General features: G+C 44.4%; 1 protein-coding gene across 2 annotated transcripts in view; it reads left to right on the forward strand.

Moving 5' to 3' along the window:
* Positions 1-284: 284 nt before the first annotated feature.
* PHF21A (PHD finger protein 21A) overlaps positions 285-13,028 on the forward strand; it is a 229,705-nt gene continuing 216,961 nt past the window's right edge. For both annotated transcript variants that reach the window (XM_039226763.1, XM_039226765.1), the window contains exon 1: positions 285-424. The gene's annotated coding sequence lies outside the window, so the exon portion shown is untranslated. The remainder of the gene's footprint in view (positions 425-13,028) is intronic.

The raw sequence follows: 13,028 nt of genomic DNA on the forward strand, positions 1-13,028 counted from the left end.
TGAGCCACCCAGGTACAGCTATGGTTAGCATCTTTTGAAATTATGCTTTCTAACTGTTTATTGCTGGAGTTTAGAGATGCAATTGATTTATGTTATCCACCCACCTTGTTAAGCTTTTAAGAATTAATTCCAGCAATTCATCTGAAGTCTTTTGTGTTTCCTAGTAAAATAGTAGCTATTTCAAACTATATTATCTATAATAATGTCAGTCTTGTTTTTTCTTTTCCAAAACTTATACATTTTAATTTTTTTTCTTTTCTTATTGCACTGGATAGGGCCTCAAGTACAATGCTGGAAAGAAGAATTGATGCAGACATTTTTGTTTTGTTCCTGATTTTTAAAGAGCTTCTATCATTTCACCTTGAAGAATGATGTTTGAAGAATGACGTTTGCTGCAATTATTTGGTTAAAAAAACTCTATCAGGTAGGAAGTTTCATTATGAATTGATGTTGAAATTTAGCAAATGCTTTTTCTCTACAGTTGTTTAGATAATCAAAGTTTCATTCATTATCCATTCATGTGGTGAATTACATTATGGCTTTTCCAATGTTAAGCCACTCTTGTATTCTTAGGATCAACCCAGCTTGATCATGGTGTATTATATTTTTTATACATTGTTGAACTCAAATTTCTAGGATTTTCGCATCTATGTGAATGAATGAAATTGGTCTCTAATTTTCTTGACAAGTTTAAGTTTTTTTACATTCCTCCAACTGTCACTGTAACTAAGTATATCCAAATTAGAAGGCCACCAAATGGCTTTTCCATCCCTAACGCCAGTGTACTGATGCCTGAGTACCAACCACAGTAAAGGCCAAACACAGCCTCTAGAGGTCAACGGGAGGCTGGAAGAAGGCCTGACTGGTTGTCAATCCACATGCCCTTGGTCCTATCTTGATTACCAGCCTGTGATCTACCTCAAGGGTGCAGACCACATCTTTCCATCTCTCTATCCCCAGGGTCCAGCACAATGTCTGCAGAGTAGTTGCTCATAAACATTTGTGAAGCAGAGTTTACCCAACCTGATACTGAGCTCTTCTTGGCTCAGTTGACCTGATCTTAAAAACTGTTTCTTTCTTTCTTTATTTTTTTTAATAATTTCTTTTTTTAATCAGTTCGTTTTTATATATATATATATTTTTTTATTTATTTCTAGGAGAGAGAGAGAGACAGCGTGAGCAGGGGAGGGTCAGAGAGAGAGAGAGAAACAAAAACTGAAAAAGGCTCCAGGCTCTGAGCTGGCAGTCAGCACAGAGCCCGACGCGGGGCTCGAACCCACGAACCGCGAGATCATGACCTAAGCGAAAGTCGGACGCTTAACCGACTAAGCCACCCAGGCGCCCCAAAAACTGTTTCTTTATAATGGTCTTGAGCCTTATGCATATTCTCTGTCTCCCAGGACAGACAGTGGTTGGTTTGCAGATAAGAATTGTGTCTACAAGGAGTTTCTTTTGACTTGCCAGTTTCAGAGCATGCCCTCCACAGAGTCCAGGGTCCCTTGAGTCTCATCCCATCTGAGTGTGCATCCACATTCCTCCTCACACAATGGAAACTCTAAGTAGGTCTCATTCTTTAAAGTTTCCAGGTGAGCCCATGGTCTGTGCTTCTGAGCCATACCTTTGCCTGGCATGCCCTCTCTCCAACCCTTCTTCTCATGAGCCCCTTCTCTGTTTTTCACACTGTACTCAATTGTCAAATCCTTGGCGAAGCCTCTTTCCACTCTATTTCTTCTCTTCCTCACCCCCTTATGGTCAGTCTTCTATCCTCTATGCTCTTGAGATTTTATATATGCACCTCAAAAAAATGTTTAGGGGTGCCTGCGTGGCTGAGTTGGTTAAGTGTCTGACTCTTGGTTTCGGCTCAGGTCATGATTTTGCAATTGTGAGATGGGGCCCTGTGTGGGGCTCTGTGCTGATAGCGCAGAGCCCGCTTGGGATTCTCTCTTCCTCTCTGCTCCTCCCCCTGCTTGTGCTCATTCTCCTTCCCCCACCAAATAAATAAATAAACATTAAAAAGTATTAAAAAGACATTTTTTAATGTTTATTTTATTTTTGAGAGAGAGAGAAGAGCATGAGCAGCGGAGGGACGGAGAGAGAGAGACACAGAATACGAAGCAGGCTCCAGACTCTGAGCTATCAGCACAGAGCCCAACATGGGTTTCGAACTCACAAGCTGTGAAATCATGACCTGAGCCAAAGTCAGACACTTAATGGACTGAGCCACCCAGGCGGCCCTAAAAAATATATATTTTTTTAACCCTGAAATACTTCAGTATATTTCTTGAGATCAGGACATTATCTTACAGGGCTGTAATACAATTGTCAAAGTCAGAATACTTAACTTGACTACAAATACGTTATCTAATACACAGTTCATTTAAAAATTGCATCCATTATCCCTTTCTTTAACTTTATTGTAACAGTTGTCACATAGTTTTACAGATATTTGTTCACATTTGTCTGCCTCCTGTGCACTCCCATGCACACAATAACCCTATGAGTTCAGGCTTCTATCTTTTGTTCCCGGCTCCAGTAAGGTGCCTTGTAAATTTTGTCTTGTGTGTGTGTGTGTGTGTGTGTGTGTGTGCGCACACATAGGCACGTGTTCATGTTAAATTAGTTAACTAAGTTATATGGCTTGTCTTCAGTTCCTCTGGTCTTCCCAGGATGGCCCTCCCTCCTACAGACTCGTGTCTTCTTGGTCTCTCTCTCTCTTTCTCTCTAAACCCTCACACTTACCTTATTTCTGAGCCTTCATTTATACTAACTAGTAAATGACTATGCTGGCTTGCAGTGTCCCTCTTCCTAGGGTTACACACTGAGAGATAGAAAAACAAACACACACTACACCCCTCCTGTCTTCAAGGACCTCCATTTCTTATGTCCCATGTATTTTTGTTTCTCCCGCAGAGGCCGGTTCGGTCAGTCTGTGCTTGGTGACTGCTGGTTTGATGAATGAATGCAAGCATGCAAAGTCAGGCCCTGAGAGCCCAAAGTGCACCCACTCTCCAGTCGGACCAACTGGTCACGTAATCAATGGCTGGACATGATATTCCAAACCAGGGTATTCTATTACTTCTCTTTAGCTCATTTAAATTAAAAAAAAAATTTTTTTTAATTTATTTTTGAGAGACACAGTGTGAGCCAAGAAGGGGCAGAGAGAGAGAGAGAGAGAGAGAGAGACAGACAGACAGACAGAATCTGAAGCAGGCTCCAGGCCCTGAGCTGTCAGCACAGAGCCCAATGTGGGGCTCAAACTCATGAACCGTGAGATCATGACCTGAGCCCAAGTCGGACGCTTAACTGACTGAGCCACCCAGATGCTCCCCTCCCCCCCTTTGGCTCATTTAAAGTCAGCAGGCCATTCTGAGAAGCATGTCAGACTAAAAACTTGGACTACCCATTTTATGAGGGAAAAAAATCACCAATAGACCAAGGAGAGAAATTGAAAAAAACACTGGCCGCTCCTCATGAGGGCTGTCATATATTTTAAAATGCTTGACTTCTTAGCTGGCCTCATTTGTCCTTTAAGCGCTTGGAGCTCCATGGGGAGAAAATTCCCCAGCATCCTTAGTCGGATTCCCTGGCCTCAGTGTGCTCATCACTTATGCCCTGTGACCTTATTTACCTCCTAGCTCGCCCTAGGCTTCCCATTATTCCTTGAGCCTTTCTATCTTCCCATTGTTTTTTTTTATGTTTATTTAGTTGCTCTTGATGATAAACCTTTGCGGAACCCCAATGATGTGCACGGCACTGCAAGAAACTTGAAATTAGGTCCCAGAAGGCTAGTAACCTAACCTCCACTGGGTTTCTGTTTCCCCACCTCTGCTGCTTTTTGTCCATCTCCCCTCCCACCCTGGGCTCAGTGCATTCACAAGGAGCTACCCTTCACCTGCTCCCTTCACATCTCCAAGTTCTAGATTCTTCCTGGAATCCACATTTCAACCTTTGACCTCCTACACCACCTGTCCTGTTTTCCTCAGTGAGGGATTTCGGGACGAGGACCTGTTCTTCTCAGGCTGGGCCAAATGATTTGATCCCAGTGAAAGCAGATGAAGACCTCGGTCTTCTATCCTCTTCTGGGTATCAGGGCCCAGGCCTTTCTAAGGCAATTTTAGGGGGTTCTTAAAAAAAAAAAAATGAAAAGAAAAACATGCCCAGGCAGAAGTTTCCAGAGGCTGTTTGAGGCCAAAGGTCTGCCCCAATCTCACCTTTCTCTGCCTGTGGTGATGGGGAACTCCTTGAGCTGGTCGCTAATCCTGTGACAGCTGGTTTTGGATAAATAAGCCCGGGTCACCCGATCCCCCACAGGGCTCAAGGGGAAAGGCTGTGAGGGCCTGCTCTGTCCCCGAGTTCATTCTGCAGCAGGACTGGTTTCTCGGGGATAATTAGTGCTCCTCTGTCACGGCCCCAAATCAAACCTAGCCGGGCTCGTGTTATGACACCGTGTGATATTTGTTGACACCGTTTTCCTCCTCAGATTGTCATCCTATCTTCCTGAGGAGAAGGATGAGGGAGAGAAAGTGTGGAAGAGGCAGGGAAAAGACTCAGGTCGCAGATCTTTCTCCCGCGGGGCCCACAGCGGGGCCGCTCCCTGCCATGGCTCTTCTGACATTTTCGTCCAATCTCCTCGGTGTCTCTACCCCCCTGGGGTTCTGGCCGCTTCCCTTTGGGAAGTGATTTTTCACAGTGAGTCCGCTCATCCCCGACCTTGGGCTTTCAACACTCTCTTAGTTCTAGTCATTGTTTCATCTTTAAATGTGCATTAAATAGCCCATCTTTCGCTTTGGTTCTTTTCACCTTGCTGGTGTTTGGAGATGGAATGATCGTCCTTGATTTATGAGTTAGCTAAGCTGTGTAATTATTTCTTCATCTTTACTCATGGATTCTTCCATCCCTTAATCACTCTTGTTTTCCCCTAGACTGTCACTTTCTTTACATTTATCTGGTAATGAGGCAGCCTCTGCTGTCGTCTAGGTCCTGTCCTGAGGACTCGGCTCTGAAGAGGGGGCAGTTAATGTGCTCAGGACCCGCCCCTGCTCCTCCGCATCATGAGTCAGCTTGTCGCCGACTGTTCAGCACTTCATTTAACACTTCCATCATTTCGGCTGGTGTGTTTATTGAAAGTACGTCAACCACAGGGTACCGTAGTACCTTTCTCTCTCTCTCTCTCTCTCTCTCTCTCTCTCTCCTCTCTCTCTCTGTTTGTAGATGGAAGGATTTTTTTCTGATCTATAAATGTGTTTATTTACAGAGGCTTCTGAATCAGGCTCTACACCTACATCAATTTTAGATGCTTTTCTCAATCTACCATTGCATGAGGGAATGCAGGAATAGACATTGCAAGGTGAAGGAGCCACTCAGGCAGCCTGAGTCCACATCCCAGCTTTCCCCCTCCCCCTCCCTAGCTGTGTGGCCTTGGGCAAGTCACTTCACCGGCAAGAGGCCTCCTTTTCCTGAATCAGCACACGAAAATACCATCACTCTCACCACAGTGTTGTCGTAGAGGTGGATGAATGGCTTGTGCAAGCACAGCAAGGAGTGGGTACCCGGTGCATACACCCCTCCTTGAGTTCATGCATGAGGCTGGCTCCCTTTTCTAGGAGCTTCCCAGACTTTCATAGCATGTAGACTAGGAAAATCTCAAAATATATTTTGGTGAACCTAAGTTTGCCAACTTTTTTATTTTGCCAAGTATAACAGCATAAAAAAACACAACAACACAACTAACCTCCATCTATTTTCACTAAGTTGGATAAAGGAATATTTGAAAACAAAAAGTAAAGAGGACATGATGTAAGAGTTCGACGTGGAATACCTTTACCGTTACAAACAGCTCTCTGTATTGTTCTTGTGTATGTTACCTCACCAAGGATGCATGAAAGCTTGGTTCACAGATCAGTATTTGAGAACAGTTGCGCTCATCGAAGGGTTTTCCAGATTAGGGTTTCCTGCCGTGGGCACCTCACCCTGTGGTGGGGAGGAGGAGGGGGGGAGGATGAGGGAAAAGTGCATTTTTTCGTATGAAGTTTAAGGAATGGCTGAGGTGTGACTGCTGAGTCCAGGGACTTTGGGACAATTAGAGACGCGAGCAGGTGTGAGAAGGTGATATTACAATTCAAAGTGTGTGAGAAGAACAGAGGCACAGTGTTTCATACCTGAGTCCCAAGTAAAATAATGGCTGTCTCTGCATTTGGGGTTAAAAAAAAAAAACCAGATACAAGTAAACAATGAAAACTCATCACGTCTGGTGGCTGAAATGTGTTGGGGCCCATGATGATTTCCCTCTGACCCTGCTCCAAATCACTTGTGGGTTTTCCAGACACGCCCCCACAAGTAGACTTTAGGGGTGAAACATTCCATATCTGGTCTAAGTGGAGAGGTGAATCGTTTTTGAGAAGTTTGAGTTCACTCTGCTCAGCTGGTTTTGCTTAGAAGAGTGTGGGAAAATCCCTATTCCTTTCTAGGAGAAAAAATACACACACACACACACACACACACACACACACACACACAGATGTATCATGTAGGGGTCTTTAAAAAAATTTTTTTAAACACTTATTCATTTTTGAGGCGGGGGGGGAGGGACAGAGAGAGAGAGGGAAATACAGAATCTGAAGCAGTCTCCAGGCTCTGAGCTGTCAGCACAGAGCCCGAGACAGGGCTCAAACCCATGAGCAATAAGATCACAATCTGAGCTGAAGTCAGACGCTTAACCAACTATGCCACCCAGGCACCATGGGGTTCTTTTAAGGTTGGGCTAGCTCATCCCTGGGTGAGAAACCTTAGTCAGATAGAAAACCTTAACGGGCAACATTTGAACTTCAGTGACTGACCTGATGTCTGGAAGCAGGTACAGAGCAGGCACACACCATCTCCGTATCCACGAGGGAGCACGGGGCCCTGTGTTGGGGCTGCTCCTGACACCCCTCCCCCCCCACTGCTGACTTTACGAAAAGAAAATCAGAGCCACTTGCCATGTGTCGGGTGCTCTGCAAAGTGCCTTGTTTGGATCATCTTGTTTGACTCTCATGCAATCCTCTGAGCTAAGCATTTTAGAGGCCCATTTTACAGGTGAGAAAACTGAGGCTCACAGCGCAGTAGGCAAAGTTGTCCAAAGGTGTGCCAGAGCTGATGAGTGGCAGAGCTGGGATAGAAGCACAAGTCCTTGTGATGTTTCAACTACTAGGATATTTAGCTCCTAAAATCTTAGTTCTGACATGAGTGGGACATGGACTTGAACTGTCCCTTCTGAGATGGAATTTAAGAAAGGAGACATTGGGGCACCTGGGTGGTTTGATCGGTTAAGCATCCAACTTTGGCTCAGGTCATGATCTCACAGTTCGTGGGTTCAAGCCCCGCGTCGGGCTCTGTGCTGACTGCCAGCTCAGAGCCTGGAGCCTGTTTCAGTCTGTGACTCCCTCTCTCTCTGACCCTCCCTGCTCACGCTGTCTCTCTCTCTCTCTCTCAGAAATAAATAAAACATTAAAAAATATTTTAAAAAAAGAAAGGAGACATTACCCCATCACATACACACACACATACTCTTTAAACTCCCTGAAGCACTCCTAAAATACCTAGCATTTCTCTTCTTTCTTTAAAAAAGGCAATCTAAGGGCACCTGGGTGGCTTAGTCAGTTAAGCCTCGAACTCTTGATTTTGGCTCAGGTCATGATCCCAAGGACTTGGGATCAAGCCCCATGTCAGGCTCTGAGCTGAGTGCGAGCCTCCTTAATATTCTCTCCCTCCCCCTCTATCTGCTACTCCCCCACTTGCACTGTCTCTCCCTCTCTCTCTCAAAATAAATTTTTACTTCTTTTTTAAAAAATGTTTTATTTATTTCTGACAGAGAGAGAGAGAGAGAGAGAAAGACAGTGTGAGCAGGAGAGGGTCAGAGTGAGAGGGAGATGCAGAGGCTCCAGGCTCTGAGCTAGCTGTCAGCACAGAGCCTGATGCGGGGCTTGAACCCATGTACTGTGAGATCATGACCTGAGCCAAAGTCGGACACTTAACTGACTGAGCCACCCAGGCGCCCTACTTCTTATTTTCTAAAAGAATTAAAAAAAAAAAAAAAACGTTTATTTTTGAGACAGCAGGGGAGGGACAGAGAGAGGGAAACACAGAATCCAAAGGAGGCTTCAGGCTCTGAGCTGTCAACACAGAGCCCAGCGCAGAGCTTGAACCCACGAACTGCAAGATCATGACCTGAGCTGAGCCCCTCTCTCAAAATAAATTTTTAAAAAGTCAATCTAGGACACCTGGGTGGCTCAGTCTGTTAAGTGTCTGACTCTTGATACTGGCTGAGGTCTTGATGTCACAGTCTGTAGGATTAAGCCCTGCACCAGGCTCTATACTGACAGCTTGGAGCCTGTTTGGGATTCTCTCTCTCCCTCTCTCTCTGCCCCTCCCTTGGTTGTGCTTGCTCTCTCTCTCTCAAAATAAATAAACATTAAAACATTATTGAAAAAAATTTTTAAAAAGGCAATCTAAAATTTCTGGAGAATAATTTAGCAGTATTATCAAAAGCTGTGAAATGATTATGCTCTTTGACCCAGAAATTGCCCTGCTAGGAACTTACCCAGTAACCAGCATGCTCCGGGCTCCCCAGGCCCACAGGAACAAAGCTGCAGGGCTCAAGTGTCACTTCTCCCATGGGATCCGACCAGCCCCACTGATGTAGCTTTCCTGTTCCCCTCACCTTTCCTTGTCATCTTCCAGAGAGCCCACCTCCATATGAAATGACAGCATGCAGCTGTCATGGAAGAGGAGCCCCATGACAGCAGGGATTTTTCTGTTTGCCCCTGCTTTCTCCCCAGTGACTAATAGCATCTGACTCACGGAAGGCCCTCAACAAAGGTTCACGCAGGAATGAGTGAGCTCGGTTGCATAAAAACCTCAAATCTCAAAACTCTGACTGGCAGCAGATCTGGTATTTTCTAAATGTCCCGCTCTCCCACACTATTAAGTTTCCCCTCGAAGTTTCCCAATAAGTCCTGGTCATCCTTTACCACCATTGCCCTAAGGTCGAGGGGGACGCTCAGCCATGTCCCTGAGACCAGGCTCCCCAAATCCAAGTCGTCTGACAGCCTCCAAGAGCCCCTCCTGCCGTGTAACCTGTGCTTACTGCCCTCCCCGTTCCCCAGTGCTGCCTCCTCTTTGAGGTATCATGTTGCTGCATGATACTTGAGGCTCACCCCTGGCCAGCAGCCCACCTTAAGTTGCCTTGTGTAAACCTCTGTCCATTTGCACCTGCGGCGAGGGACCCATGCTTTTGCCAAGTTCTTCCAGGGAGTGTCCTGTGGCAAAGTTGCCCCGGCCCCAACACTCCACAGCCCTCTCCCTGCACCCCAACAAGCAGACATGTCGCAAAGCATCTCTAGGCTCAGGGCATGCTGGGTATTGGGGTACCCTTCGTGCCTGGAACCTCATTCTCTCCAAGCCCAGGCCCTGCAGCTGGACTGATTCAGCCTGAGAGATCCCTTCTGTCCTCCAGCAGTAAGTTGAGGAGTAGGGAGAGCACATAGCAGAATCAGAATTAGAACCTGTGGATGGTGAAAGGGGCTGTGGGGGTGTGGCGGGGGTATGGGGGTGTGGAGGGAGAGAGCCAGCAGAGGCCTCACCCCCTTCCCTGAGGAGGCTCGCCCACAGTGGGTGGATCCCTCTCTGCCTACTCTCTTCTCTTCAGGGCTTTTTCTGCAATCTGGACTCAGTTTTGTTTTCTTCTTCCTCTTTTTTTTTTTTTAGAGTTTATTTATTTATTTTGAGAGAGAGAGAGAGCAAGCATGCGAACAGGGGGTGGGAGGGGCAGAGTGAGGGAGAAAGAATTCCAAGCAGGCTCTGCGCTGTCAGCTCAGAGCCTGATGTTGGACTTGAACCCACAGACCGTGAGATCCTGACCTGACTGGGTATCAAGAGTCGGACACTTAACCAACTGAGCCACACAGGTGCCCCAGTTTTCTCTAAATCAACTTGATTGAGATGTAATTTACATACAATAAAATGCACCGATTTTAAGTGCATAGTTCAAAGGGTTCTGACAAACATATAAGCCTGGGTAACTACTACTACAGTCAGGATATAGAACATTTCTATCACTCGCAAAAAGTTCCCTTGAGCCCCTTTGCAGTCAGTCTCCCCCACCCATCTAACCCTTCCTGGGTACTAGTTAGTTTTCTATTCCTGTTTGTTAGTTTTAATTGTTGTAGAATTTTACGTAAATGGAAACCATGTTGGATGTACTCTTTTGTGTCTGGCTTCTTCTACTTAAACTATTTTTGAGATGGGTCTGTATTGTTACGCTCATCAGTAATTCATTTCTTTCTATTGCTGAGTAATATTTCATGATCTGGATTTACCACAACTTGCTTATATGTTCATCTGTTGATGGAAATTGGGACTGTCCCAGTTTTTGGCTTTGATAATTAAAGCTGTTATGAATATTTGGTGCTAGTGTTTTGGGGGGACATATTTTAATATGTCTTGGATAAGTATCTGCAAGTAGAATCACCAGTCATAGGAAAAATGGACATTTAACTTTATAGCAGCTGCCAGACTATTTTCCGACAGTGGCTACACAGAGGGGGGGTTTGGTCAAAATCCTTTCACCAGCTTTATAGAAGTTCCAGTTCTGGGGTACCTGGGTAGCTCGGTGGGTTGAGCATCCAGCTCTTGATTTCGGCTCAGGTTGTGATCTCATGGTGCGTGGGGTTGAGCCCCACATCGAGCTCTGTGTTGTCAGTGCAGAGCTCACTTGGGCTTCTCTCCATCTCTCTCTGCCCCTCCCCCCCATGTGCATGTGTGCCCTCTCTCTCTCTCAAAAATAAACTTAAAAAAAAAATATATATATATAAGTTCTAGTTCTGCCTTTTTATAATTCAAACTAAATCATCAGGTAAATATACTCATTACATATTTTCAAGGATGTTCATGGCAGTCTTGTTTAGAAATTGTTAAAAAAGAAATCCTGGAAATGATCCAAGTGTCAAAAATCAGGACACAGCTAATTCTGGGACTAGGGAAAGAAATATACAAGGTAAGCTAGGAGCATCTTATAAGGCCAGAAAGTAAGGAAGTACTCAAAGAAAGAAACAAAAACAAAGACTATAGTCACAATGCTAGCGGTCTGTTGAAGAGTCACAGGAGCCAAATGAAAGAGCTGCCAATGGCTAAAAGTCAAACAGTTTGAAGAACAAAATAAAGTAGTATTGGATTATAACCTAAAGTTTAAAATAAATAGCCACCAGTCCATACTGATATTAATGATTGAATAAATAAGTGGAGGAGAAGAGACAGATCTCCCATGCAGAAGAGTTTCAAGTAATTCATGTAGCTACTTTTTCCTCAAGGAGGGGGAGCAAACTCCTTACTCCAGAAGTGTGGGGCTTCACAGAGTGACACTCTTCCAAAGAGTACAGCATGGAAAAGGGGAAAAAGGGGAGTAACGTTAAGGTGGAAAAGCATGACAAACAATACCCGAGCCAGATGATCAAGGTCAACATCAGTAGTGATGAGTCATGTGGATAGTATGTACCCTTGATATGATATGATGAAAATGGCAGTTTACTTCCATGGTCTTCCTCTCCAAAATATAGCCCCAGTCTAATCATGAGAAAAGCATAACATAGGGCACCTGAACGGCTCAGTAGGTCAAGTGTCTGATTTTAGTTCAGCTCGTGATGTCACGGTTTATGAGTTTGAGCCCCACGTCGGGCCCTGTGCTGACAGCTAGCTCAGAGCCTGGAGCCTGCTTCAGATTCTGTGTCTCCCTCTCTCTCTGCCCCTCCCCACTCAGGCTCTGTCTCTCTCAAAAATAAACTTTTTTTTTTAATTTTAAAAAATAAATTAAAAAAAGAATGAAAAACATCACATAAATCCCAGTTGAGAGGCATTCTACAAAAGACCCAATTAGGACTCCTCAAAACTGTCAAGATCATCAAAAACAAGAAAAGTCTGAGAACTGTCACGCCAAAAGGAGCCTAAGGAGACATGACAAGTAAATGTAACATGGTGTCCTGAATGGGATCCTGCAACAGGAAATGGATATTATGCGAAAACCAAAGAAATCTGAATAGGGTGGACTTTAGTTAATAATGATGTATCAATGGACATTCATTCATTATGAAAAATGTACCATATTAAGGTAAGATGTTAACAATAGGGGAAACTTATTTAGTTGACGTGAGGAACATGGAACTCTCCGTACTATAAACTATATACTCTGTATATTTGCAATTGTCTTGTAAATCTAAAACTGTTCAAAAATAAAAAGTTTATTTAACCTACCCTGCCCCAAATAGTGGACTACTCAAACAAATTATAGTAGTTTCATAAATTGGAGTGTACTTTAACATAGATGCAATAGATAGTTATGTGTGGATAGAGAAAGATATTTTCAAAACATGTCAGAGTGGAGAAAAGTCAGGAACAGAATATATGTATGCCACAATCCATTCGCAAAAATACATGTTCATATGGAAACAGTTGAGAGGGCTAAATCAACACATTAAGAGAAGTTGTCTCTAGATGGTAGCATTTCCAGTTGTTTAATTTTTATTTTTGCTTACTTCTATTTTCTCATTTGTCTATGAAGGCTCGGTGTAAAATTATGATGTGATAGGCAAAGTTCTAAGATGCCCTCCAATGACCCTTGTATTATTTCTTCTCCTCGAGTGTGGGTGGGTCATGTGAATATGATGGCCACCGCTCCTTTGAAAAGATACATTATATGACAAAGGTGAGGGGATTTTTGCGTTGTAATTTAAATCCCTCATCAGTTGACTTTGAGTTAACCAAAGGGAAGCTCATCCTGGGTGGGCCTGACCTAAGCAGGTGAGGTTTCGACAGTGTGAGATCAGAGAAGATCCTACTGGTGTTTAAGAAGCAGCTGCAAGGAACTGAATTCTTCCAATGATCATATAAGCTTGGAAGAAGACCCTGACTTTCAGATAAGACCCCAGCCCTGGCTGCTTTGTAGCCTTTTATGCCCCTGAGCAAAGGACCCAATGAAGCCATGCCTAGACTCCTGACCC

The sequence above is a fragment of the Hyaena hyaena genome, unplaced genomic scaffold (assembly GCF_003009895.1).
Source record: "Hyaena hyaena isolate Hyena2069 unplaced genomic scaffold, ASM300989v1 scaffold_23, whole genome shotgun sequence".
Taxonomy (NCBI): domain Eukaryota; kingdom Metazoa; phylum Chordata; class Mammalia; order Carnivora; family Hyaenidae; genus Hyaena; species Hyaena hyaena.